At 39.3% G+C, this 26,597-nt stretch overlaps 1 protein-coding gene across 2 annotated transcripts in view; it reads left to right on the top strand.

The window, feature by feature from the left end:
* The window catches only part of slc8a2b (solute carrier family 8 member 2b), a 170,977-nt gene that overhangs the window by 78,528 nt on the left and 65,852 nt on the right, over positions 1-26,597 (top strand). For both annotated transcript variants that reach the window (XM_038693590.1, XM_038693591.1), the window contains one exon: positions 10,173-10,232. The gene's annotated coding sequence lies outside the window, so the exon portion shown is untranslated. The remainder of the gene's footprint in view (positions 1-10,172; positions 10,233-26,597) is intronic.

The following is a 26,597-nucleotide window of genomic DNA, read 5'->3' as shown; positions in this document are numbered from 1 at the left end:
TCCACCTCCTCCTCTACCTCCTCTCCCTACTCCTCCTCCACCTCCTCCTCTCCCTACTACTCCTCCTCTTCCTCCTCTCCCTCCTGCTCCTCCTCTTCCTCCTCCTCCTCCTCCTCTCCAGTGTCCTTGACCTTTTCCTTCACATTGACTGAAGCCTTTTATCTACTGATTGGTGTGTTATCAATTATGACTCCTTGTGTTTCTGCCTGGGTAGCTGTGTGCTAATTGAGCTCAACCTATGGCGGCTTGAGTGAATAATATTGAATGTTAGTGCTTTCTAAATGACCACATGGTGCAGGCAATGAGAAATGAAGGGATTTGTATGTACTGTTTTGCAATGACAGTTCAACAAATCTGAATCATGTGTCAAAACAGGGGAATAGTGTTTAGGCTGTAATATATGATAAATGGCATGATTGGTTTTGAAATTTTAGTTTAAAAGCCTGGTTTTTATATTTAAGCAATTGAGAAAACTGTGACCTGTGACTTCCTGGTCAATACCCGACCCACTTAATAAGGTCAGTATCAGCAGCAATACGGATTCAGTGTATCGGGTCGGTGATCGTTGTCCCACATACTGTCTATTACTCGTTTCAGTGCTTTATTAAACTACAGATGAGTGAATGATCTCAGTAAGGTGTTCTTACTTCAATGCCCCTTTACATAGATTCTCCAAGTCTGTTTAATGTAGGGATGAACTCCACAAGATATTCCCTCATGTGGTGTTTTAATGATGGTGGAGAGAGCCGTCTAACAGCTTGGGTGTTCAGTTGGGTGATGATCTCTGCTGTTACTGGTTCGGTAGCGTTTGATTCCCACTGTTTGTATACTCATCAAACCATTTAGTGAGCCCTTGTATTCTGTGCAGAGGTTTCTGCGTTTCTTATGTTTATCCACTTGTTTATTCAGGTTTTTCCTATTTCCTGCACTTTACAGAAAATAGAAAACTTTTAGATGCCTGGTGCAAAGTTTCATATTCACCTTCACCTAAACTAGTGCATGTAGAAATTCTGGAAATACTTTTAAACAGTTTTTGTGGGTTTAACAGCACTTTCCCATCTCAAATGTGACTGTAGTGATGAAGATTTCTTGATGTGGAAGATTTCTTGATTTTAGATAAACAGTATCAATTCTCCATGACCCAAGTCATGTCCATATTATAGTTACACTCACACTATATCCTCCGAGAAAGGACCTTTCTCCTTTCTTTGAAACCGTTGGTCTTACAACACAGAAAAGGCATAATATGTTGTAAACTGATGTTGTCAAACTGCCTTTGACAGAAGCACTTGTCAGATGTTGTTCACCTGACAGCTGTAGCAGAGACCCGGCCCCATGAAATTTTGTGAAATGAGGAATATTGCTCAAAGTCTGAATGATGTAAACTGTGTAAAAAGTAAAATGTCCAACTGCTTTAAAATGGGTTATAGAGCACAGAATGGACACACTAGTGCAATCTGTTCATCACTTTTTTAAAATATTTTACCCTTTGCATATCTGACCAGTCGGACGTTTGATAGTTTGAGAAATTTGAGTTAGTTTGAGTAGAACTCTTCTTAATTGTTACTAGACATTAAACATCGCATTAGAATATATTCACTCTATAACTGTTTAAAGCTTTTGTAAAATGCACACAACACTAATATAGAGGCAGACAGCATACAGTATGGACACAAAGTCACACCTTTAATAAACATGAGTAGTTTCACATTTTGAAGCTGCCCAGCATAACCACTGATATCTTCATCGCTGAGCAGGGGTTTACTCAAAGGCGCAGAGGGGCAGTGCTGTATCAAAGTTAGGCTCCCTGATTTCTTTCTAAACTGAGTTTAAAAGGACTGTTAAAAGTACTTAAAGCTGATTGTTTTTGGTGCTTCAATCCATGTCCCACCGAGTTTGGTGATTAAAGAGATCTGCATTCAGGTTTTAATGTCAAAAATAAAGATCATTTCCAAACGAAATTTACATTTAAAGTAGCCTACTTTAATTTCACAGCATTTGATTTAAACTGGTGAGCTTTTAGTGTTCTGGCCTTGTTGGGCTTATGCACAGTCGTGGCTTAGTAGTAGTCTAAAGGAAGAGTGTCAAAATGTGGGTCTTTAAAGGATTTTAAATGGGTCTCAAAATGAGGTACAGTTTATTTTAAGCCACACTAGCAGGGTAACTCTAGGAATGGTCGATCCACCGCTTTGGCCCTGACTGAAAAATCTGTCCAATCATTGGATGGATAATAGCCCATCGAGCCCAGAAGGGTGAATCCCAATGGCTTTGGAGATACATTGACTTTTCATCTACCAAAAACAGCAGCTCATGGATTGCTCCAAAGTTTGTTACAGACATTTATGTCTCAATTTTGGATGATTTGTAATCATTCTGGTGATCCCTGGCTTTTCATTTAGCACCATCATCAGATCAGAATTTAAATGTATCCACATCTTTGGTTTAGGACCAAATACCTGCAAAACTAATGACATTCCCATCATCCTCAGCTGTACTTTGTATGAATTGAACATACTAACATGCTAAAATAAGATGATGAACATGGTTAACATCACCTAATGACATTAGCTTGATAACATTTTCATTTTGAGCATGTTAGCATGCTGACTTTACCATTTAGCTTTAAGCACTACTGTGACTAACTACTGCAGGGGTCGGCAACCTTTTCTGTGATGAGTGCCAGAATACAAAGATGAAGACATCCAGTGTGCCAGCAGTGTTTGTTAATGCACATGTCATTTATTTTTAATTTATGCACCGATAGTTAGTCAGATTTTAATTGGACTTTGACATTGTTAATAATAATAATAATAATAATAGACATATAAGAAATAGGGCTGTCAAGCAATAAAAAAATAATCTAACTAATTACAAGTTTTGTAACTTGTTTGTAGTTTTGTGATGAATTAATCGAATGAATCGTAATATATCACGTACATCAATATTTGTCGTTATAAGCATTTCAAATATTCTAATTCAAATAGATTTTGGAAGATCAGTGCATCAATGATAATAAACAAACTTATTTAGCTAAACATCTTAATTTCCCATAACGTTTTTTTTCCACTGTTCATATGCAATAACAATGTCACAACAATTTTTATTTAAATACTTATAGTGTTTTCGTGGTATTGAAGATCTTCAAGAAACTTTAGGATGACACCTGCCTCCTCAGTTTGCAAGCCACCACTGTACTTCTACAGCTGACCGGCCGGTCGGCCAGTCAGGTCACGGATAATAAAGTACCCCACTATGATTAATCCTGCATTAAAATATAAGTTATTTTTTCTATATTTCTATTATTTTGACAACCTTAATAATAATGTCAAAACGAATTAATCATGATGGGTTTTTCACTAACTTAATGTAATATTAAACAACGTAGTGGCATATGTGAATATTGTAGGTTTGAGTAATGTAAAATAAAATGTCTCTGCGAGCCCTTGCTGGCACGCGTGCCATAGGTTGCCGACCCCTGAAATACTGCCTCACAGAGCTGCTAGGGTAGCTGTAGACTCTTAGTCTTGTTTGCTGAAATTTTACTCCCCAGAGAAGACAGCACATTGAGAGAAAGAATATTTCGTTGACAATTTTCTCTGTCTCCACTGTTGTCTCCTCAACAACACAAGTCAAGTTAAGTAATTCTGTCCATTGTCACAGTAGAATTTGTTAGAATTGTGGTCTGTTGTTTAATGCATGTCCATCTGGGCTCCTTCACTTGGTAAATCTTACAGAAGTGAGCACAGAGCTGCCAGGTTGATTCTCCAGATTGGCCAAGAATATCTTCACTGGGAATGAGCAACACTCAATCAGCTGTTGTGTTAGTCCCTGTGGGAGTGACTTTTGAATATTGGTGACCCCCCTTTCTTCATGACTGCTGACAGGAGTTTAGTTTTAGTGTTCTTCTTACAAACTGTGTTTTGCTTCACTAGTGAGTGGTCTGGAGGGTCTGGGAGTGAATTTAATTTAAAGTTATCTCTTGCTGCCTTAATCACAGCCCTCAACTCTCTTTAATCTCCTTCTCATCACGTGATGTCAACCAAAGTCAGTGGTGTTGACATTCACCACCCATGGTTCAGTGCTGGGTCACTGACAGTTGCAGCATGAACAAATTTACAAAGAGATTCCAGCCAATGGACTTGTCAGGACAAATAAATTAAAAGCATTGCAGCGTAGCTTTCTCTGTGATAACTGTGAGAGCAGCATTTAATTTTCTGCAGATCTCTGTCTGCTCTCCCTGAAACCTGTGGGTTTTTCGAATACATTGAGTAAAGAGCTTTTCGTGTGTTTTCAGAGTGCCACTTTTTTTTTTTTCGCTGTTGCATTATGACCCTATATGTATGCATGCATGTAGCCATCTATTCTCCTGCTTGTCTGTCTAAACCTCCACAACTTCAAGTGATTTTATTGCTCCCATCTTTTTTACATAATGGGTCCATCTACACCTTTGCTGCAAGTATTTGTATTTAAATTAAGGCGGACATTCAGACGGGGGGTGGGGATGCAGGAAAGTCTTGGTCAAAAACATTTCTACTGGACACATTCTCAAGCTTCAAATTAGGTCTCAGTTAGAAACAGTACTGTTGCACCTTATAAAAACCTGTTGACCCAATTAAGTGCTTGTTTACAGATTGCTATTATTTGTTGTGTAAGACTTTGTTACATTTTTCTGGATGATCACAGCTGTATTTATTGCACAGTCCCCCTCTTCTAGGGACAAATTCAGATAGTTGTCAATTTTTTTCCAAAAGCCAGAAACGCTTTTAAAATATATCCAATTTATTACATGAAAAGCAAAGTGCTGATGAAAACCTGAGGCTGCACAAACAAACTGCCGATACTGCAGCTATTTCCAATTAGTAAATTAGAGCGACCTTTTTTGTGGCTTGGTGTAGAGGAGGTGGTGATACCATCAATGAGAGTATTGCTTTCTTACCCAGTGGATTTCACTCAATAGATTTTTCCCCCCATTTTGTTTATTGCTTTAAGCTACTTAGACTGTGACAGTAACCACCTTGAGATAGGAAGCAGGAATTTTAAATTAAATGTGAGATAAAGTTGATTGTTTTAAAGCTGTTTTTTGTCTGGTTATTAGAGCTTTCTCACTCACAAATGTTTATTGTGGTGACCAGTAGTCCATGTGTGACAGCCTCTTAATGTAAAGTCTGTTTCCATTAAGATTAGTGACAGTAATGTACACGTTCAGTGAGCCGCACAACATGGAAGAATGTTTTTTGACGTACGTGTTGGGTCAGAAACGCTCCAATGACTGATAAAAGACGATATGAAGATAGTCAAATTTGGTTAATCGTGTTTGGTTAAAAAGAAAGAGAAGCATGTTTGAGACTGTTGTAGCCAAGTTTGGATCCCAGAAAAACCTCCCCTGGAGAGAGAAAGTCAACAACTCTGTCATAATGTGATTGATTTTTGCAGTGATGGAAATTGTTAACAGTGAGCTGTGGAGGACAGAAGAGATCATTTTCTCCTGAAAATTGCTTCACTCTAGACCTTTCACTGCTTTGCCTCATCCGCTATGTTGTGATGCTCTCTACAGTCACACACAAACCACCTGACTATTCACAGCAGGATCCCTAAACCTGAGTGACAACATCCTATATGTCTACGGTGATGGAGAAGGACAGGGTGATAATGACCCCAGTCATGTTGATAAGGAGGGAGAGGAATTAGGAGGAGAAACAGGAGGTGTTGCAGGAGAATGATGAGGAAGAGAAGCAGGAGAAGGTCAGTGGAACCAGATAAAACAGTGACAGGTACTGGGACAGTTTGTAGGGCTGAGTAGGCAATCATATGATGCATAGATAGAATTAGAAAATGAGATGAAAATCTTCAGAGCTGAAGATGAGGTATTTGTTTTTATGCACACACATATACACACTGCTCTATTTTATGGTACAGCATTGTAGTTTTTGATGATATTTAAGTATAATTTAGCACTCAGTCATCATAAAGTTTATTGAAGGTCTTCAGTATTAATCTGATTTACTGTATACAACAAAAACACTATATGTATTAAAATAAGTGAAAAAAATCTTTCTCCGTGCCCCCAAGGGGCGCTTGCATAAAAGCTCAGTCCCGGGCTGAATTTCACTCCCAGTACATCTCTGGACATGTAGAGAAAAAGGAGCTTTGTTGCCACAGTCACCCAACATTCAGCCAAATTAGAAAATGTATTGGATAGATTTGTTATTGAAGAACATATTGTTTTTTGGTGCAGTTTAGTGGGTGTCATTTTCAATATGTTGCGTGACTCGACCTTTAGAAATACTGTCAGATGGTTCCAAGGGGAGACAGAGATAAAGAGGCATAGAGAGGTGAGGTGATGCATAACTGAACTGTACTACCATGTAGCTGAGGAAACAAAGGAAGGAGTTATGCAGGGTAAAAGAGCACAGCGATTAGAGAGACGGCTCAGACAAGGAGATTATTTGGCAGTGAACTTTAGCGTCTCCACTCTTGATGAATGCCTCCATAACGAACATATTGGTGTCAACCTTTAGCCGAGACATTTACGTCATCCACGGCCTGAGAGAAGAACGAGGAGGAGAGGAGTGGAAGAAAAAACCTGATGTTTATTAGATCACAGACAAGGTCACAGCCCTTTAATTACACATTTAAACACACCTGAGGCCTGTGAAGCACTTAACATTGTCCACTGTGATCAAGGCAACAGTTTCAAAAGCATGTGTGTTTCAGAGAGCATTACACACACACATATACATAATTTTACAGCTATTAATTATAAAAATTATCAATATTTACCAAATATTACCCTCCAGCAGCCATTTTAAGAGGCAAACACTCCTGGATTCCATAAATGTCCTCACTCTCAAGGTCTAAACCTCAATGAGACATCTTAAAATGTACACACACCACCCAGGGCCTGATCCACAAGTAATTTTTACAGACATAATGGTTGAAGCTTAAGGAAGACTAATGATAATCACACTGTTTACCAGATTACTTCATTAATTAATTAATCTGGTAAACGTTATCTAAATCATCACGTGAATGTACTCTTGCTGAATGAAAAGGATAAATTCCAGTGAAGGCAGAAAGAAAGTAGAGCTACACAATTTGGAGAAAAAGTCATATTTTTTTTATTGCGATTCTTGTGGACAATATTGCGATTTGATTATAATAGAGCAAATGGTACAATGAGTCTACTTGCTTAAATATCAAGTAAAATGCACAAAATGTGTATTTCTCAACTTGAGCAAAGTTAAACAATAACAATATTTATAAAAATAACAAGTAAAACAGATGTAAAACAGTACAAGGGGAGTGTGTTGCTCTACAGAGGAGGCAGCTAGAAGGAGCACATCCACAACCTGGAGGAGGAACTGTACATGAGTGTATTAAATAAAGAGTATAATGTTTATTTAATAGTTTACTGTTAGTATAACAATAATATATTAAATACTACATTCATTAGAATTTCATACAATAGTTTATATATAAATTATATATACATATAATAATTTTTACCACTAGTTGAATATTATATCCAGTTACAGCTTTTTCATTTCTGTGGGTTGTTTTTATTCATTAAATCCTTGTGCAAGCAAAAGGCTCTACATTGGTCTCTAATTTGTTAATGCTAAGTACTAACTTATCAATAATCATATAGGCTATTGTTCAACATTTAATGATTTGCTGTAGCACGTCAAACTTTTTTTAATGTCCCGCCCCATCCAGGCTGTGATTGATCAGTTGACGAAAAGTGACTGACAAGAAAGTCGGCTCTGTGAAAAGTTGAACATGTTGAAGAACTAAAGGCACCGATACAGCTAACGTTAAATGGCAGCGAGCCAAACCCAAAACCTTCCTTATATTCTCCCCGTTTTCTTCGGTCTTACCGCTTTAGCTGCTGCCGACATCTCTCTGTCTCTGTCACAGGGGGTTATGGTAGGTTGTTGTCTTAAAAGTAACTGGCACAATGCTCGTAAATCATATTTCTCATTGTACATAGGCTTATATGTTTTTAGAGGCACATGCAAGAGCCCGGTGTGGGCGGAGATAATGAGCAGACTGCAGCGAGAGAGTCACACACACACCTTTACTGTTTTATTAAATTGCACACTTTTTGCGGTTATGTAATCACACATGGCAACATTGCGATTGTGATTAGATTAATTGTGCAGCCCTATAAGAAAGTAACGTACATGCCTGTGCTTGTGTGTCTGCGTGTTTGTTTGTGTCAGTGTGTGTGTTTACAACGTGTCGATCCACTGAGTCGTATCAGATGAGTTACCCTTGCAGAGCAGTAGGTCATCTATCCGACCATCCGTCCCTCTCAGCCAATAAAGAGCTATTGACAGAGTGAAGAAGAGGCTTCATCAACCTGCTAATAGAGGTTAAGACCTTGTGAAGAGCGATGGACGACTTTAACTCTCCAGTTATGTCTCAAATCAGTAGCTGGATGCTCTGCTTTCTGGACACAATACATGAAATGCAGCTACTTTCTTTTTGTCGTTTATTGTATACAGTGCAGCCCTCAGTAGCCTATCTCTTAATTCATCCTCCTCTGATCAGTTGTTTAATGGAGCCTTAAGTTGGCAAAAAACAAATGTAAATAAATAAATTTAACCGTAAACATTATGTTCATCTTCTGTTAAAATAAGAGGTGAAATTTGTCCCACCTATTTACATTTTGTTGGGAAAGGAGAAGTTGAAAACACAAAAATTTGCAAGCTTGATGCAACGTTTTGACCTACAAGGTTTTTTTCACTGTCCTGCACCTGGCTGGATGTGCACACTATCCACTTTTTGACACAGAACACAAATTTGTTCGCAGTTTGAGGGGAACCTCCTGGTGGTAAAGTTAAAAAAAAATTTACCAGGTACCTCATGGATCGGGTCCTGGATCCAGCCCATGAACATAGTTCATTCATTCTCTGGGGACATGACAAAACTAAATTACAATATTTTTCCATGAATAAATATACCTTATTGAATAATTCCTAAAAAGAGAAACATATATATATATATATATATACAAATACAAAAATAAGGAGTCTGACCATAGATGGTAATAAAGAAAGAACAATTTATAGATGCAGGTTTAGAATATATTAAATTTATGCAAATGCCTTTCTAGTCTTTTCGACCACTCAAAGCGCTTTTACACTACATCTGCATTCACCATTCACTCACATTTATACACTGAGCCTAAGTGCTCAAAAAGAACCTAACATTCACACACTGGCGGAAGAGCCACCAGCAGCAATTCGGGGTTCAGTATCTTGCCCAAGGACACTTTGACATGCAGCCTGGAGGAGCCGGGGGATTGAACCACCGACCTTCTAGTTAACGGGCAAACCACTCTACCTCCTGAGCCGCCCCAAATTTATATGCATCAATAAATCTATTAGCATCAAATACTTGAATGTGTATCCTGGAATATTCTGCTGTCAGTCCACGTTACCCTGAAAATGTTATTGCAGACTGAGTGGAAAAGCCCATAAAAATGTTTGTGGGCCACTGTGAGACACTAAAGCACTAATAAAATTCCTTCAGGTTTACCGGCTCTGTAAAGCAGAATTTCATCACAAGTTAGAAACAGTTTTTATGTGGCTGTGGTCAGAGAGTAATCTCACCAATTATTGATATTTAATAAAAAGGCCACAATCAACCCAATAAATCAGCACACCGAAACATCTGTATCACGCTGCTTCTCTTCATCACTCCATTCGTCCCTCTATTCTCATGCCAGCTGTTATTATCAACTCGCTGGTGGAAAAAACTGCGCACACACACATACTTCAGTTTGTGTGTGTATTTGTGATTGTGCTTATTATCCGTGGCCAATCTCTGGAGATAATTGCTCATCTAATTAACTGACATCTTCAAAAATGAGACCTAATCACTGTCCCATATCCCTCTTTTTCTACTCTCTTCCCTTCTCACTTTCTGTATTCCTGCCATCTGTCAGTCTCCTTTTGTTCATCACTCTCTCTATCTTTCTCCCTGTCCTCTGTCCTTGAGCTTATGTGGGATGTGGTACTCAATATTAATGCTAGAAGCTTGGTGTGTTTTCTTTTTGTTCCTCATGTGTGTCTGCGGTTTGCCTCTGTCTTAGCTGTGAAATGTTTAAAACAACATCAAAAGTGAGATCCTCTCATCTGTTATTCTCGCTCTCTCTCTCTCTGCAGCTTGCCAGTGAGTAACTCTATGCAGATCAAGAGTTGAAAAAGGAGCACCTGAGACTAGTGGTGAGTTTTGCTTTTTAGTTTTTCTGCTCATATTTCCTTCTCTTGGGTTTCACAGAAATTTGGCCAAATACTGCATCGAGAGGAGGCAGGGAAGAAGAGGTGTAGAGTCAAAAGTCTCAAGCTTTAAGACGTAGATTGCATGCTTAACACACACTGTTTTCTGGATCAGATCCACCTCAGTTTTCTTGTTGTGAGATGTACCTTGGAGAATTGTATTTCTATCATGTAGCTAGTTGGCTACTAGCTAATGTCTAATACAGTATAAACATCAGTATACGTTACAACTCACAGCTTTTAGAAAACTTCCCCTTACAAAGTCAACAACCACAAGCATCAGTGGATAATTTAAATTGCCTCCTCTTGTGAGGACAAACTTAACCTCACTTAAAGTTAGTTGTATCAAAGGTTTCTTCTACAAAACCAGTCACAAGAGCAGCAATTTCATAAATTTTGAGATGTGGGTTGTGATTCAGTGATCTGGCACCCAGCAGGGAACCCTCAGCCTGCAGAATTTAAACTGTAGAAAAGATGGTGTCAGCTTTGGTTTTGATTCTTTTTACTTACATGCTAATGTGTGTGTGTGTGTGTGTGTGTGTGTGTGAGAGAGAGAGAGAAAGCTTGATAGACGTAGTGACAGAGAGAAACAGTACGTACAGCTGTTTTCACAGTTGAAATCATTAGTGAGACTGTGTGCTGTAATTGCAGAAGGCAAATTACATGTCAATGTATGTTTCTCACCAAACGTATGTTGCTTGTGTGTTTCCCAGCAGAAAAGCAATTATGTGACAGTTGAGATCTGTGTGTATATTGCAACAGACATCCTGCAACACTTTTTACCTTTAAAATATGATTATCTAATATATTAATTTAATATATAGATTTATATTGATACTGCTGAGGGATTTAGAGAAAACACTGACTAAGAAGAGTGTGATTATTAGATTTCATCAATTTTCTAACAAATGGGCCATTCTGACTCACACTCACATGAACTGACACTGTGCACACACACAGTACACTCAACAATCAGATGTATACAGTGCAGATGAAGTACATTGAGAAATAGAATACAATTTGAGATCCAATATGCACATACAGACACATGAACACAAACATGCAGGGTCACACGCGCGTGGCGACCAGTTACCAAGAGTTTGAGGGCTATAGCAATGCATTCTGGGCAAAAGCAATGGCTCATTAGTTATATCCCCAGGCAACCAATGGCCAAGTTGTGATGAATGGGCGCCATTGTGGGGCCATTACTGTGTGGATGTGTGTGCCTTTGTATTGCTTTGCACTAGTTAATTTAATGTGTGTGCGTGTGTGTGTGTGTGTGTGTGTGTGTGTGTGTGTGTGAGGTGAAGATAATTAATGAACATAATCCATGTGTGTATATCTTTTTCTCTACTTTACTTTTATATTTGCGGGTGTGTGGTGTTCATGCATAATGGCCTATCTGTGTGGTAATTAATGTTCAAATTCATTGTGTGTGTGTGTGAGTGTGCGCACTCGCATCTATTCTGGGTCTCTGTTAATCCAGCTCTCCTCACCCTGAGCTGGCTGATGGAGCTGAGGAGTTGTCAAGCTATCAGGAATCCAGAAAGAAACTGCAACAGGACTCAATTACTGTCCCCATGAACCACCACCCCGACACACACACGCTCTTATTATATCTCCAATTTCTCTCCGTCTTTCTCTTTCTATAGTATGCGCTATCCGTACCTCTCTCCTTATTGTCTCTTGCCATCTCCAATCTCCCTTATTCTGTTCTCAGTTGTTCAAAATGATTTGTGTGTATGTGCACACACATGCTGGTGTGTGTGTCAGCTGAATTGTTCTCATCAGCCAGATGTGACATTGTTGTACACTGAACAAATTATAAATGCAACACTTTTGCAAACAAGTGACCTTTTATTGTGGCCAGCCTGAGGCACACCTGTGCAATACCAATGCTGTCTGATCAGCATCTTGATATGCCACACCTGTGAGATGGATGGATTATCTCAGCAACTAACTCACTAACACAGATTTTGACAGATTTTTGAACAATATTTGATAGAAATAGGTCTTTTCTGTACATAGAGAAAGTCTTAGATCTTTGAGTTCAGCTCATGATGAATGGGTGCAAAAACCAAAGTGTTGCGTTTATAATTTTGTCATGCTGCACCGCTGAATTAACTATAGTGTAGCGTCGGAGCATGTGTGTAAAATTGATGAAGTTCGAAGTCTCCGAGGTGTTTCCAGTAATAGAGAGGACATGAAAAGGGCAAATTACCATATTTTAGAAAGTGAAATATTGGATGAAGTTAAAAATGGCAAACCTCTGTGGGCAAGGCTGGAGTCTCGGCTCTGACTCTTGACACTGTTTGGTAACGTAATGTTTCAGATCCAGTCTTAAAAATGTTATATCGTGGAATGTTTAAAGTTGATCTGAACATGTGCTGAGCATTGCACCATATGTTGCCCCTTGATGTGATTTTAGGGGGTATTTGACTCAAAAAAGTACATTGAATATGAAGCAGGATACATATGAACTTGAAACGATGGACTTGTGTATTTCATTGGACTAAATTGGACTAAATGAACCCACACCTTGGCCCTCTTAAATCTCTAACAATTACAAATTCCTTTCAGCTTTTTGCAGTTGCCATTTTTACTCCAAAGGCCCTTGCAGCCTACCAAGGCCTATCTTTTCCTATTTGCTCTCCTAATATTTCCTTTTATTTTTGAAGTTAAAGCAGCGTTTTAGCAAGTCTATTTTGCATTTAATTTTGTTTTAAGAAACACCTGAAAAAATGGGATCTTATTCTTTTGGGAAGCTTAGTTGGGATCTGTTGCTGTTGTTGGTCTGTAAAGCTCATTGTATGTTTCCCTGATTGCTACATTTTGTACGGTACTGGTTGTTTTTTCAGACGAAGCTGGTGTCAGCATTTTACCTGCTGCTATCTCAACGTCATGATGGTTACATCAGTGATCCTAGGTTCACGTTTAAGACTTCTTAAAGGTTAAGATGTGAGAATAGATATGATTATTTGTTAGACTGACCTATTAGTGTAGTCTGCCATGTGTACAAAGAATGAAATGCAAAGAAAGGTCTCCTCTACCTGCTGGGGCAGAGTGGGCAGTGCTTCCTTGTCAAAAGAGTCATTTTGTTTCTTATTACACTGTTAGATCCACTGCTTCAGGACATAAAAGGATGATGGATGGATGTGAGCAAAGAGCGTCCTGGTGTCATGGAGTTAAATTATCTTTACTTAAGATAACACATGAAAAAGAACAGCAGCTGGGGAATCAGCTTACAGTGAGATGGATAGTGGAAAAGTTAGTATTAGGCGAGACAGATGTTGTGTTACCATCTGTGCTGTAGCTTCAGGAGAGGAGAGAATAACGAAATTACAGGAGAAAAACAAAAAACATACATCATCAAGAATAAATATGATTTCTCTTTAAGCTCATTTTATTATTATGTCACACATCTCATAGTGAACACCTACTCAGCACTATGTTCCTCATATTTTATATCAAAATACCTTATTATACCTTAACCATTATTGTTGAGTCAAATCCCTGGACTGATCTGAAGAACCTGTGTAGGGAATTAAAAGGAAAAATGTTTCTCCATCCTTCAAATCTACTGTTGAAGTGGTTCAGCGAAGTTTATAACTGCTTTAGTTGAGTTTCTTGGTGGGAGGCTGTAAAGCTGTGGCTCGTGACTACAAGTTTGTGCAAGATACAGTCTCTTGTTGAATAAAAACTAGTTATTTTCTCTCTCTATTAAAGACCAGGAGCAATAGAACATTTTCTGTTAACATCATTCTTTCCCTCCTGTCACTGAGATCGGTTTTTGCCTGAAAATGTGGAGTCGATCCAGTGGAACTTTGTAGTAAATTATTCATGTGGCTTTGCTTCTCTGTGCAGTTATACAGGTGTTAAGACTCAAAACAAAATACCGCTTTGAGTACTGGGCAGAATACCTATGCAATTTAACAGAATCTGACTGCAAAACTGAAGACAAGCGGATAAAAAACTGTTCTGTTGTTTGGAATGCATCACTTTGATCTAAAAAAAGACTAAATGAAATATATTATGCATCGTATTGTAGAAGAGAATATGTAAAACAGTTATTTCTGTATAGTCACCATGTTTCATAATTACTGTACCACTGGCAGATACTCAATGCCAGTTATGCATTTATGGTAAACTCACTCTTGCTGATCCCTTGTGACCCAGTAAACAAGTTGAGGAGAGACGCCTGCTCCTCCAAAACACCACTGAAATGAATCTAGTATTCAGGAACTCGTCATTCATCCTCACTTCAGTTCGAATTCAAATTCAGTGTTTTGAAATGTAAAAGCAACAAACAACTGTGGAGTGTATGAATGTCAGTCATTTCAGAGTTGTTTTGTACATATATATCATAAAATATATTCATTTTTTTTCTGTATTCACACTTGTTGGGGTGTTTAAACACTTAAACAAGCCTTCCCCTTTTAGCAAGTCATTCAGTTTATATTAACCTGCACTATCGTACAAATCACTTGTGTGATAGATGTTGAGAAATAGTTGTTTTCAAATCTCATAGAGAACCAAAATAAATGCTTTTTCTAATCTGATAGACAGAAACATGTTAACACCAAGCTATAGGCCTTAAGGGAACCAATACGACAATGACACATCAGGAGAACAAGAGCGATGAAATGGACTGTGGTAATGTCAGCCACCATCTTCTCTTTTGGCCTCCCCTGCAGAATGTTATGTTACATTTACATTTATTAATTTAGCTGACACTTTTATCCAAAGCGACTTACAATTGCTATATATGTCAGAGGTCACACGCCTCTGGAGCAACTAGGGGTTAAGTGTCTTGCTCAGGGACGCACTGGTGTCTCACAGTCGATGCGAACCCGGGTCTCTCACACTAAAGGCATGTGTCTTATCCACTGCACCGTCACATTTCCCGATGGATAAAAAATGCCATCCAGAATAATGAGTTAAATTACAGAGTAGCAAAACTGCAGCTACAACATGAGCGCCCAATTACTATATTGTATAGTGAGGATGTAAATGTTTTCACTATACTTTTCCATGTCCATGGCATGGACACACTGACTGCTGATAATCCTACAATGTAATTCTCTGCATTTTGTAGGCTCATTTTTTAATGATTTCCCTTACAGGTCTTAAATGATCCACTGTTAGCCAGTTGCTGCATACTTGCTGTTAAATGACCATTCAAAGTAGGATTATAACCAGAATTCATCTCTCCAAACTGTCAGTTGCAGCAGCTTAGTGGTGTGAAATGGCAGCCTGCCTGTAGTGAAACAAACTGGTTTGGGAATGTGCCTCAGAGGAACTGAGGCACATTCACAAACCAGTGACGAGTGACAGCAGGGAAACTTTGACATTCAGTATTTTACTTGGTTTAGATTATAAAGCTGCAAAAATCATCTGTTCAAAAAATAGTCTGTAGTGTCTAAAATTGTCTATTCTCTAAATTTCCATAATTCAAGTACAAATGCCCAAATACCTAGACATAGAAGAGAAGTTTGGAAAGGTGAGAGCTAAAAATAGAGGCAATAGAGGCCAGTTAGTACTGAAGGATGGAGGTCAGTTAGTACAACACACAGCACCATAGAACAGAAAATAGGCATGTATGCAACTAAGGACCGACTGCAGACTCACATGCACAGCTGTAAATCCCTGACTGAGCAGCGATTTGGCAGCAGCCTCAGGACTGAAACGATCTATGGAACAGAATACAATAGAACAGCACTCTGAATTCTGAGCAAACACGCAGCCTCACTTTTCTTTTTTTGCTTCTATTTCCTTCTATCCGCCCTATTTAACATCTGCTTTTACATTATAGTCATTCAGCTGAAGCCCTTTCCTCGTGTGACTTATTGTACATTGAAAGCACCAGTTCTAGTAACAGTGCTACCAGTGCAGTTATGTTCATAGGTGCTTATAGATTTCTTTCAGTATTACTATGACTCTGTACTGGTGATGTAGTAAGTGAGAAGTGCAAGGGAAAATGTTCAAAAGGCAGTTAGGGAAGGATGAAGGTAGATCCTGCTTAGTGCTGTATTCATTGCAGATATTTTGATTTGAGAGTGTTTTCAACCCATCAACGAAAGTTTGTGTGACATAAGCTCCGACTAACAAAGGAAGGTCAATCAACTTTGTCTTTGTGGTTTCATTTTACCAGAATCACAATGGATCAGTGGATTCTGAAGCTTTGAGCTCACTAGCAGCTCTGACAATCCTTGTTCTAATTTTCAGTCACGTACTCGCACTCTTCTCCTGTCAAGCTCCTGAAGCGGTGTTGGGACCACAGAAAGATTTTCTGTTTGCATTTTTAAGACTGTCTTTTTGGGTCGCTGAATTTTAACATGACATTCTCCCATTCCCTCTCTGTGTGTCTCTGCTCTGTCGACTGACACTGATTGTCTCTTCCAAGAGAACAATGCTCGGCAGGCATAAAGAAAATGATTGTTGAGAGACCAATTTGCTCCCTGATTTAGCCTATCTTCATCCTAATGAGGGTTTGTGTATTTGAGAGAAGGAGAGAGAGAGTGAAAGTGTTTGTTAGTCTCCCTTTGTTATTTGTGCTTCATCATGTGAGGTCTCGTCCCAGTGGACACCAGGGATAACTTTTTCTGATATTATGATGGCCAGGAGATCAACATAAAGTATACCAGAAACCAAGAAAGCGACAAAAAGAGAAACATCTGCGTCTTTTTTTAAAGTTTTTTTCTAGATATGTGCGTAGATTGGATGGGGTGTCTACACAGAGAAACAGATGCAGTCTCCTCCTGTGAGACTCCTCCTCCTGCGGCAGTGGCCCGCTGTTCTAGGAAATGACTGACCTTTTTGTAAAAATAAATCAATGTTCCTACTGAAGATGTAATAAAAAGATAAACTTAATATTGACAGCCTTCTCAAAACATGTCTTTCATAGTAACGCATGTTGAGTACTGCTTGTGTCAAACCGTGATCTCAAGTTATGTGATCTCTACAAGTTGCCAGACACAAAACAAATCTTCCAAACCAACTCATCCTGTGTCTGATGGAGGTCAAGGAGAGAGCAGAAACATAATTGCTATTCTAATAACCCTCATGGAATAAGCGGTACAATGTGGACAAAATGCAGACAATCTAAATGGAGATAAATACCAAATACAAATGCAGTGACTGGTGTGTACATCATCCAGCTAGCATATTCATATGCACATGTATCATCGGTACATGGGGTCTACAACAGATGCACTGTAATGTTGTAAAGGCAGCAGGAGAAATACTGCCAGCAGATGGGACCGATGTTCAGCTGATCAACAAAAATGTTGCGGGAGGAGAGCGCCGGCATAAAATTGCTAAAACGGTTTGATTAAAAATTAAAAGGCAAAATGTCATGCTTCAGTGACTTTTATTAAACCCCCTAGACCTAAAATATTATTTGAATTACAAGCTAATTTACTTGAGAAAACACGTATGGATTGCTGTTCAATTTTAAACAAACTGCTTCATTTGTATAAATCAATATAACCCACGGCATTTTTTGCCAGAAGTGTGATTGTCTCTCCTTTCTGGAGTGCCAGGCAAACAATTAATGCGGTGAAACAGCGAGTCCTATTATAGCTAATGTCCCACATACTGTTTGGTGACTGATGATGGAGAGTCTGGAAGTAAAGATGAATAATTGTACTGGTGGAGTTATTTCAGGGTTAGGGTTAGTCTTACAGTGTGAGAAGAGACCATGTTAAACATGTACATATCAATGGCTTTTTATTGGTTCTCATGTACAGTATACTCACCAAATTTTAACCTTCAGAAAGTGAAGGAGTTTTAACAGTAACAGCTATCCAAGTCACTCAATGGATATCTTTTAAAATCCTGGTACAACCCTCTATATCAAAAGATTCATAACAGGCACCACCAGTTAGACCTCTGCACCTAGTTAGTAAGAAAACTGGCCTCTTCCCACAGGACCTTTATGCCGATTCATTTTTGCAAGGTAGGAATGGAACACAACAGAGAATATCGGTGAGCTGTAAGATGAAAAGTCGCAGGCAACGGACTGCACACCTCCATGTCACCATCAAGCTAACAAACTCCTTTCACTGTGCCCTGCTGTTGGAAAACTACACATAAATATGTGCACTATGAAATCAGATTGTGGTTGCTCACGGCCTGATGGAAATGGAGGCATCCTCTCATCCAGACGTTTGGCAGTGCCATAAACAGATACACCAGTTGCTCTTTACACCAGTCTGCCATATGTCTGACAAGGAAGCTGCAGTAGTAAAATCACACTTGCAACCATGCAGGACTGAAATCTGACACATTATGACACCTGACATATTTGTACTTCTACTTCTTGCACAGCCATGTTTTAAATATCTGTCTTTTACACTAAGAGATGTTTCAGCAGAGCTACTGAGGCTTCTACAGTAGAGGAATGGCTGTATTGGGTTGCTTCCTGTTGTGGAATCTCAAAACTGTTTTCATATGCAGTTGCTTGACATGTGACTATGTTGATCAGCAGAAAAGTTTCCCATGTGAGAAATATATGCTATCTTCATTGACTAATATCATTTTGCAAACTGTTGTGTGAAGATGTTTTTTGTCAAACTGTTTTGGAAGAAATTATCACATCTGCATCCGTAAGGGCATACTCTGACAGCGAGTCCATATTATTAAACTGCATGCACCCCAATATGCAGCTTGTGGAAATGTATGTGAAACAGGAAATAGATGAGAAAGACGAAACGGAGAAACACGTTATCTTTTACAAAGAAACTACTCAACTCTTTTATATACTTACTGCACAGTCTCTATTTACTGTAGCTGGCACGTCTTTATAAATAATTCATAGACACTGGGAATGTTCTCCCATATTAATGAGTGGCCTTGTTGTTGTTGTTTAATCCCCTCCACCTCTTTGACTGGCTGTGATGCAGGCCATCCACAATACTTGATTCTAGTTTATTGGTGGACTTCTGTGTAAAAGCTTTTGCTGAATGAATGAAACAAATAAAAGTGAATGTGTTTTAGGGTGCACAGCAGACACTGCTTAGTGCTCTCTTCATTAGTTTGAAGTTGTGAAGGACTAAAACATCATAAAAGCCCTTTTCTGATTTTTTTTATTTCTTATCCACTGCTTCGCCTGATGGTTGGTATGTGGGTGTCTATCTCTCTACTTATTGAGTGTTGCTAAGCAGCAACTTGTTGCCAAAGTGCTGTTTGTCTTGTGCTCCTTGAGAGAATTCCCATGAGAGAAAAGAGGTTGGGAGAGAGAAAAGATTGAGAGAGAGTGACACACACAGCTGGGTCTGTCCTAAAGTTATCTATAGGTCAGTGTCTGCAGAAATCATTGACCACACCTGGATAAGAAATACTGGAAGCCATTCTTTAAATTTCAGTTTCACTACAAGAGACTTCTGGGACAAAACGGTGTTCTTTATTGCCAAAGCATCAACTGGACATGCTACCAATTCATCATTGTAACAATTTCAAGGTTGTGCAAGTGTGGTAACACAGGGGACCGAACCCAAAAGCAGACACCGGAAGCAGAGCAGGTGCAGTTCAAAGATTTAATGGTAAAGACAATAAATCAAAAGGCTTACTTGAATGATGAGGCTGGCAAAGTCAAGTCCAGAGAAACCCATCCTAATAAGAAAACCAAATCCAACAGGGGCCTTTCTCATTTCCCAAATTTCCACCTCCTCCTTGAGGCGCATTTTAGTCCCGCCCATCCAAGATGTGAGCTTGAGGAGTTGAGGAGGAGACGCGAGGAGAGAGAAGTTGAGGAAACGGGCATTTAACGAAATGAGATGACCTTTCCTCGGAGCCGTCATTTTAAAGCGATGTCCATTAAATATGACCTGTTGCACCGCTGCATCATCTGTCCACTGTTAGAGCTGTGATCTCTGTCAGAGCAGCAAACCAGCTGTCGGCACTAAAAGCTACAGATAATTTCTCCACAATCCAGAAACATGTCTGTTAACATTTAACATGTAGAAACATCTCGAGGTTCCAATAAACATTATAGCATCTGTTGAAAACAGATTACAGCAGCCTCATCATTCACTAGGCTCCACAGTAGACTAACTTAGGCCTGCCACTTTTTTGCGATGCGCCTTTTGCCTGTAAACAGGAGATCATTACAGCCCTCAGCTTGATGAGATGAGCATTTCATCATCACTCCCTTTACAAAGACCGTTTGGATGTGAAGAAGAACACAGAACATGAATTAACACCAGATCCTGTCGGCGTGTTGGGAGATTTTTTATTATTAATTTATGTTACTGTGGCTGTGCATAAATGCGCGCGGTGTCACTGGGGAGACGCTTCATCCAGCCGCTATTTAATGTTCATTTTTACAATCCTGCTGCCCATCCACACATCACATTCAACAATTCAGCGGCTGAAAAGACTTCCGCAAAGGATACGCCGATGTAAGCTCGCTTATAGCTCCTCCAGCAAGCCTCCTCGATCCTCAATACTCGATATTCGATACGCGATCCTCGATCCTCGATGTGCATTTTAAGAATTGAGATGTCCGTCAAGATGGCGTGCTGAGATCGATTTCCAGGCAAGATCCTTGCAATACAGACGCACATTATGATACTTTAATAAGACTCACAATTACCTTCTTTCTTTTGTTTTGTTTTGTTTTGTTTTTTTTTGTAATCTAATACTGTTTCAACACCGTTTTATGTTTCGGGTTGTTGAAATAAGCCATTAAGTGTTTTCTACAATAAAAAATAAATAAATCACCAACCATGACAGATAAAGGAGGTTGATCACCTTGTAAGTTACCTTTGGCTATTAAGCCTTTTCTCTCTCATGCCGTAACTTGCTAATATGCATATATCTTAAATTGTCAACAATAACTGAGACCGAAGCGTTCTTGTAAGGTGATCAAAGTGAGGATATTGTTGCAGCGTGTAGCCTCACGTTATGTACTGCAGCCTTCAGCAAATTAAGTTTACTTCAGTCACATATGCTGACACCCTCGCCTTAATAAAGGCAAAGATCAAGCTGGATAACCTCTACAGTAGGCGTTTCCCACACACTGATTTATTTGTGGCGGCCTGCCACATTATCAAGGTTGATTTTCGATCGATTTTTTTACTATATAAAATGGGTAAAATCGTAATCGCAAGCCACGTCAGTAACATCCGCCGTCGCATAATTACGTCGCTTAGAAAAGAGCAGATGGATTCTCTGAGCCCCGCCGTCCTCTTTTCCTAAGTCCTTATGGATTCTCCTTCATCAAGGAGATTTTTTTGACTTTTCGTCGAGTCGAGGAGAATTTGGGAAATAAGAAAGGCCTTGAGAAACAGTGCCGAAGGTTTTGAGCACTTAACTAAAGGACAAAGACAGACTGGCACTGAGATAACGGAACACACAGATAATATACACAAGTGAGGGGAGGATAACGAGCCACAGGTGAAATAATTCAGGCGGTGCAGACAGTCACGCAGGTGGGAAAACACATAAATGCAGGAAGTAAAGTTAACCAAGAAACAGAAAGGAGGTGAGCATTTCAAAATAAAACAGGAAATAACTAAACTCCAAAATCATAAAAAAACAAGAAAGAATGATGTGTATGTGAGTGTCTTCCTCCATCTCTGCCGCTCTCTCTATCTATTTATGATGATAGGTTGAAGTAGGAACTGTGGAATATTGCATTCATAGAACAAGTGCAGTGCCCGTTCACAGCGGCCAATGTGCGTCTCACATTGGTTTCTCCTACAGCATTAATAACACTGAAACAACACACGACTGCTAGATAATTAGAACTTATAAAATTCTTAAAAATACGCTTTCAACACATTCATTTCTAACGTTTATCAAACCTGTGTGATGACGATAATGCCATTTTAACAATTCAATACCACATGGAAGCATATAAGCCCCTTCCCCACAAGCGTACCCGCCATCAAGAAATAATTTTGGAACAACAACAGACCTAGCAAAGAGTGATATGTATTTGTGTTTGCCACACAAGTAGACACTGGCATTTTTCCTGCTTCAGAGAGGATGGCTATTGGAGAGGCTCATGTCGGTCCGAGCGCAGCCTTGGGGTGCCGTTAGTCCCTTAGAGATTAAAGATTTAACCAGGGTTCTTGAACATTAAACATAAACATGTTTACATTACTTTTTAGATCCTCTGCTGCACACACACCAATACTTACTCATCAAGTGATGATGTAAGGCATTCTGCCACCAGTCCCCTGATCCCTCAGCAGTGCTTCTATACACTTGTGTGTAAAACTGCAATATGTCTTTACATATATCCATGTGTGTGTACATGTAACAGCAGTGTGTTTACTCTGTCGTCTGTTCAAGTCATTAATCACACTAACTGGCTGCCTGGATCTGCTAACTAACACTGCTCATCCACGTGCATGCTGGATGAATTGACACTATTAATGAAGCTAAAGTGATGGAACGTATATGATTCATATCTAAACACTGTGAAAGGGAAAACTGTCATACAGCTGCAATCCATTAAGTAATTACCTTTTGTGTCTTCAGTTAGATAGATTGGTGTGTGTGTGTGTGTGTGTGTGTTTCATGCTTTTTTTTATATCCCAGTGGGGACTTTAAGCTGAATGCACACTAACCGATGGGGGGCAAAAATTGATGTTCCTACGAGTAGAGAGCTTATTGAGGGTTAAGACGTGGTTATAGTGTTCAGGTTACAATTGGGTTAAAGGTAAGGTTAGGGTAAAGGTTAATGTTAATGAACTCTGCCACCCGGATCCTGACGGGAACCAGGAAATCTGACCATATTACTCCGGTTTTTAAGTCCTTACACTGGCTCCCGGTCAGGTTCCAAGATTACAAGATCATGATGTTGACATACAAGGTATTACACGGCTTGGCTCCACAATACTTATCTGGCTTATTAATCCCTTATACCCCGAAACGCAGACTGCGCTCCTCACAGTGTAAACTGTTCCTCAAACGCATCTAAAATCCTTTCCAGGGCCTTTTCTGTTTATGTTCCTTCACTCTGGAACTCTCTTCCTCCTGAACTCAGGGAAGCCCAGACTCTTACCATTTTTAAGCTCTTCTCAAGACACACTTTTTTTAAACTTGCATTCGATTGCTGATGTCTTTTTATGATCGTTTTATAGTTATTTTTATTATTAATGTTATTGTTTTTGTTTTATTAACTTTTATTTGTTGTATTTTTCTGTGGATTGTGATTTTATGTACAGCAACAGCAACATGTTTATTATTATATTATTATTATTAATGTTAGGCATGTAGTTGTGATGGTTACGGTGTGTGTGTGTGTGTGTGTGTGTGTGTGTGTGTGTGTGTGTGTGTGTGTGTGTGTGTGTGTGTGTGTGTGTGTGTGTGTGTGGAGAGGTCCTGCTGATTACACAGATGCCTCCATTTGTGTTTTTGCCAAACACTGGTGCCAAAAGGGCACCACACCCACCTATAAAACACACACACACACCAACCCTGTCACCAGACAAAAATGTCAAAGTCAACATTTATTTTATTTTTCACTATCTGTGTATAACAACTCCATTGTGGCAAGCGTAAGATCATATGGTTAATAAAACAGTGAACAGTAATTGCATGTCTGCAAACTCCTGCAGTAAAGTCACACTTACTTTATAAATGTTGGCACTGGATGTAAATCATGCAGTGTAAATTCATCCAGTATGGGTCTAATTCCTATGGATACTGGGCTGCACACACACACATAGAGACAATGAAGAAGAGGGACTATTTGTTTGGTAGAAAGGAGCCCTGATGGTAACTGTTCATACAGTTCACCTCCATTGTATTGATGTAAAGGCAGATATCTCCAAACCTGGGCCAATTAAATGCAAAACTATCTGCATGTCTGGATACCTGTAGAGGTAAGTGAAACGCCTTTTGTTCTTTTGTAATTTAGGTCAAGTGGACCTTCAAATTCAGCAGTTAATAGAATAAGTCTATTATATTGAAATAAATACATCACATATCCCTCTGATGTTTCCCCTTCAAGACAACAGCCAATGGGGTAATCACCCCCCCCCCCCACACACACACACACACACACACACACACACGTGCACACTGCTGTTTTCCTCCTTCTACACACAAAAGCTGAATCATTCATTAAACATCCCTGACAGCTGGGTTTCCTTTATGTCCTCTTGAGAAACACTTTATAATCATTCCCTCATTCCCTTGAAATGAGTGTCATCAGAATTTACAGCTTTGAAAGCTTTTCACTGCCAGCTGGCGTCAGAACAGCAGTCACTTTAACTTGGTATAAGGGCAGGATAATGTGGAGACAAAAGAGGGAGGGTGTGATGTGTAAGAGATAAAAAGAGGAAAATGGATGCTGCGTGCTGGGAAAGCTACACCCTGCCACCATCATCCCAGTGCAGAGGCTGTACGTGTTCTTGATGGTGCATTAATTTATCTCCTTATGCGTATGCATATCACAGTTAATGTGCTAATAACTTATTGGTGTTCACATAAAATAATCACGAATCCTGAAGAGTGGGAAATCCAATGCAAAGTAATGGGTGGTTAGAGAAATTATCAGAAAGTTGTTAGTTCCCAGCAAAAAGCTGGAAGGACAAAAATGTCAGGATGTGAGAAGTTAACAAACCACTTTACCCTACAATACTTACAGACTACATGTCCAAAGCTGAGTCCTTACTGCAGCAGGCAGGTTTCAAATCTGACCTACAGCCCTTTACTGCGTGTCATTCCCCTTCTGTCTCTCTCTCCCTCGTCTCCTGCCTCTATCCACGTTCCTGTCTCTCGAATAAAAAAGGTGTTTTTAATAAAAGATCTCCAGTGGAGCTGCTCAGTGGTGAACAGCAGTTACTGGGTAACTCCCAGATGGGCTTGATTCTCAAGCACTGGTTCTTAACTGTAACTGGTTCTGATTTTAGAAGAACCACAAATTATTTTTGATTCAACATGTTAATGTTAATGTTATTATTTTCTCGCTTCTGAGAAAAATGGAATTTACAATTTCTCATAGGCTACAATAATGTCTTCAGTTAGCTTATTTTGTCTCAAGAGATTCAATTTACTGCCATATATGACAGCAAAAAACAACAAATGTCATATTTGAGAGGCTGGCACCAGGGAACGTTTATCAAAATGGTTGCAGAAAATGTTTTTGTCAATCGATTTTTCGTTGCAGCTGTGCTTGCGTCTACATACATCCCCTGTCATAAAGGCTTCAACTCATGTCTGTAGTGTCAACAACATGGCATAGTCTTCAGTCAATATTGTGACTAATGCTGCATTAATGTCATATCAAAGTTTAATTACCAGTTGCTGACTTAAATATTGGTTACAAGTCGTATTTTGGACTGGGAAACTAAGATTTTTCTAAAACCCATATATATACACGAAATAACACTAATGAAGTACTTGAAAGACAAACAGAAATCGATCGAAGTCCATTGTTCATGGTAGTTAAACCCAAATGCAGTGGATATTGTGCTATATTGTCAGTGCACAGGATTTTTAACCTTCCACTTGCATATACCAGCCACTAGCTTGTGATAGAGTATTATTTTGTAAGTTCTCAGACAAATAAAGGTTAAAACCAAAAGAGTTAGGTCCTTCTTGTCACATCATGATTCATTAGACAGAGTGGTCTACTGCCTCTGATCTGTAGATTAAAGCCCTAAAGCCTCAAACTCTTTTAATCTAGACTGCCTGATGTTTTGGCAGCGGCTAAGAGGTCGAACAAATAGTCCTTCACAAAAGAAAATGAGGAGCAAACAGAGCGAGATAAGGGCGGGTAAAGAGGGTGGTAGTGGAGGGGTGCGTGCCTCAGGTGAGTGGTCTATTTTCCAACTGAAGGTCAATTTTTTCGCTGCTGTGCTTTGCTTTGCTTCATCTTTTCATCACGGCCTCACACATGGCAAAGTAGTATTTTCTAAATTAGGATGAGGTATTTTTTTGATGACAGTAAAATTACCTCTTGCCAGCTGAAGGACGATTTCACTGACAAGTTGTCGCCAGTTTGCAAAGTTGGAAAGCTTGTGTTTGTGTGCCACATAGAGAAATGAACATTAAGAGAGAGAAGAAGTGAGAGAGAGAGTGGACTGACAGGCAGAGCAAGAGACAGGACAGAAATAAGCTGAGAAAAGCACCAGGGACAGAAAAGCCTCTCTTTTCTAAAGTGCATTGCTGCCACGACTTAGGCTGTCTGCTTTTAAAAGAGCAGAGACAAGAATATTAGACTGCTGACCATTTTCTAAGACCATCTGAGTGGCAGGTGTCCTTGAGTTAGTGCTCTTTGAGCTTTTGCCAAGTGCTTCTCAACTTTCAGCTTTTAACCCTACTTTAACCCCTTGACACCTGAAGGTTTTT

This window comes from Micropterus salmoides, unplaced genomic scaffold (genome assembly GCF_014851395.1).
Source record: "Micropterus salmoides isolate LMB-PRFRI ecotype aquatic unplaced genomic scaffold, ASM1485139v1 Ms_hic_scaffold_3, whole genome shotgun sequence".
In the NCBI taxonomy this organism is placed as follows: domain Eukaryota; kingdom Metazoa; phylum Chordata; class Actinopteri; order Centrarchiformes; family Centrarchidae; genus Micropterus; species Micropterus salmoides.
Note: the sequence above shows the minus strand (reverse complement) of the source record. Positions and strands in the feature narration are given on the sequence as shown.